We start from the raw sequence: 3520 nt of genomic DNA on the forward strand, positions 1-3520 counted from the left end.
CTTTCTAATCTTTGTTGCTTTTGGTATTTATTTATTTATTTATTTATTTATTTATTTTTCTTATTTATTTATTTATTTATCTCTCTATATTTTTTTCATCTTTTCTCCCCTCAGAGAGTCCCCCTTAAAATTTCTTGCAGGTTGGTTTAGTGGTCACAAACTCCTTTAATTTTTGTTTGTCTGGGAAACTTTTCATCTCTCCTTCTATTTTGAATGGCAGCCTTGCTGGATAAAGAATTCTTGGCTGTGTATTTTTCTGATTGAATATATCCCTCCACTCCTTTCTGGCCTGCCAAGTTTCTGTGGGTAGGTCTGCTGCAAACCTGATCTGTCTACCTTTGTAGGTTAGGGTCTTTTTTTCCCTTGCTGCTTTCATGATTCTCTCCTGGCCTGAGTATTTTGTGAATTTGACTATGATATGGTTTGTTGATGGTCGGTTTTTGTTGAATCTAATGGGGGTCCTCTGTGCTTCCTGGATTTTGATGTCTGTGTCTTTCCCAAGGGTAGGAAAGTTTTCCACTATGATTTGCTCACATAACCCTTCTACCCCTATTTCTCTCTCTTCCTCTACTGGGACCCCTATGATTCTGATGTTGTTCCTGTTTAATGAGTCATTGATTTCTCTAATTCTTAAACCGTGCTCTTTTGCCTTAATCTCCCTCTTTTTTTCTGTTTCATATTCTCTATAGTTTGTCCTCTATATCGCTGAGTTTCTGTTCTGCCTCATCCATCATTGCCGCCGTGGCATCCATCCATGATTGCAGCTCAGTTATAGCATTTTTAATTTCATTCTGACTATTTTTTTATTTCTTTTATCTCTGCAGAAAGATTCTATTCTATTTTAGACTCCAGCTAGTATTCTTATTATCGTGATTCTAAATTCTGGTTCAGACATCTTGCTTGTATCTGTGTTGGTTAAATCCCTGGCTGTCGTTTCTTCATGCTCTTTCTTTTGGGGTCATTTTGAAGGGAGAAAAGGAATTAATGAGGTACTTAAAAAGAAAATTAAAATTAAAAAAATATTATAATTAAAAACACTCACACACACACACACACAAAAATCTAATGAATGATGCTAGATCCCAGGTGTGTTTTGTCTGGGTGTTGAAAGTGGTTTGACGGATTAGAGAAAAAAAATGGGGACGGGGAAAGGAAATTGAGAGTTTGAAAAAATGGATACACTAAAGTAGACTAAAATGAGATGATGGGAGTAAAATAGAATTTGAAAAAATTTACACAAAAGTAAAGAATATAGTAGGAAAAAAATTAAGGAAAAATATTTTTAATACAGTTAAAAATAAAGATGAACTTTATTCTCTTTCTGTATTCAAGAAAAACAAAAAAGAAGAAAAACCAAATCGTTTGAAAATTTGAAAAAGTGATTACACTGTAGTAGACTAAAATAAAATGATGGAAGTAAAATAGAATTTGAAAAAATGTACATAAAAGCAAAAAATATATAGTAAAAATATGAAAGAAAAATATTTTTAATAGAAATGGAAAGTAAAAATGAAGTTTTTCACTTTCTGCATTCAAGAAAAAGAAAAGAAATGAAAAAGAAAAAAGAAAACAAGGAAATGGTTTGAAAATTTGAAAAGGTGAATACACTGAAGTAGACTAAAATAGAATGATGCAAGTAAGATAGAATTTGAAAAATTTTACGCAAAAGTAAAAAATATAGTAAAAAAATTAAAGGAAAATATTTTTAATAAAAATTGCAAATGAAATGAATTTTTTCTCTTTCTGTAGTCAAGAAAAAGAATAGTTTAAAAGAGAAAAAAAGAAAATTGAATAGATGGACCTGCTCACAGATTGAAATAGGACTGAAATTACTTGGTTTTCCCCTAAAAGTCAGTCTATGTAGGGCTTTATCATCCTTAAATTAAGCCGTTGGTGAGATTTCTGTTCCTGAAGAGCGAGGTTGGCCCAGTTGGGTGGGGCTCAGTGTAACGGCTCCGCTTTCCACTAGATGGCGCTGCTAGCCTCCTGGGGTGGCGTGCTGTGGGGCTCGTGGGTGCGCCTGCGCGGGAGCGGTGAAAAATGGCGCCACCCAGCCACCCAGTGTGTTCTCCCAGATCGGCAATCGCGCACCGGTCCTCCGTCTTCAGGTCTCGTCCACTTCCCGCTTTTTCCCTGTCTGTGACCAGGCCCCGGGCAGTACCTCTCTCCCAAGTTTTGTCTCGGACACAGCTGTTTTCCCCAGCCCCTTACTTCCGAAGGACTGCGGCTTTGACCCGCTCCGCCCCTCTGCGGGAGGGTCTCACCGAGCAGTGGCCGAATGAGCAATGGACGAATGCCGGCTGCACCCGGGAAGCCCGCTGGACCCCGTTGTTGCCGGTGCTCCAAGACTGCCGCCAGGTGCCAGCCCATCCCAGAAAATGTTCACGAGACAGTGTAGAAGCAGCGTCTCCGGGATGATGGAAAATCACAACACGCGTCTGGCACCGGGCTTCACCCTTAACGGCCTTGTTCCAGCACCAGCGAAGGTGGCCTCCTTCCGGGGTCTGCCGGGACCGGGTGGCTTCCACAGTCTCCACCAAACGTCCTTCCAGCAGTGGAACCGCTTTTCCCCGTGTGGCCGGAGAACCTCCTGGACCCCACTCTGCTCCTGGGGATTCGCCCTTCCCACCAGAGCACCGCCAGGTAGGGAGCTGTGGGGTTGCAGCCTTTGTGCTCCCCTCGTTTACAGTCTTAACGGGATTTAAACCCTCTCCTTTCTCCCTTTTTAGTTTAGTCCCTGCGGCGGTTTCCAATTTTCTGCTTTCTCTCCAGCTGCTTTTGGGGAGGGGTGCTTTTCTGGTATCCTCCCCCCCCCCCCCCCCCCGTCCCAATCTCTGTCCTCTCTCCGCCTGCAAAGGCGGCTCCCTGCCCACTTCTCCCTCCCCGAGTTCACCTCTCCGCGCCGCGTACCTGCTGAATTCTGTGGTTCAGGTTGTGCAGATTGTTGTGTTAATCCTCCAATCAGTTTTCTAGGTGTGCAGGATGGTTTAGTGTTGGTCTGGCTGTATTTCATGGACATGAGACCCACAGAAAACTTCCATGCTGTTCCGCCATCTAGGCTCCTCCCCCTGTGAAGGGTCTATTCAACATTTTGATAATCACAGGGAAAGAATTTTACTATTTGCAAAGTTTTTCATCGCTTAGAATTATGCTTTATATTTGTGTGATGCCTGATAGTTTCCAGTGTACCTCCAATGTGTGTTATCTTCTTATATCCATAAAAATGTCCCATGATGTAGAAAGGGCAGAATTTTAATCCTTATTTAATGGTTCAACGGACAATGTTCCTGAGTAGCACCCAATGGCTGAACATTAAATGGAACGTTGAGGGTATTTTTAGAGCTGGAAGTCAGCTATCCTAATATCTAGTAGCATGTTTTCAGGACACTGTCTCTAAAGAGGTCACAGACGTGTTTAGGGTATGCAGACAGAAACATTTTCATTCCATTCTTTATTCGTTTATTAATGCAATGATTCTTTCATTAATTAATGCACTCATTCCTTCAAGGAGTATTCAAAG

The sequence above is a fragment of the Neofelis nebulosa genome, chromosome 14 (assembly GCF_028018385.1).
Source record: "Neofelis nebulosa isolate mNeoNeb1 chromosome 14, mNeoNeb1.pri, whole genome shotgun sequence".
NCBI classification, from domain to species: Eukaryota; Metazoa; Chordata; class Mammalia; order Carnivora; family Felidae; genus Neofelis; species Neofelis nebulosa.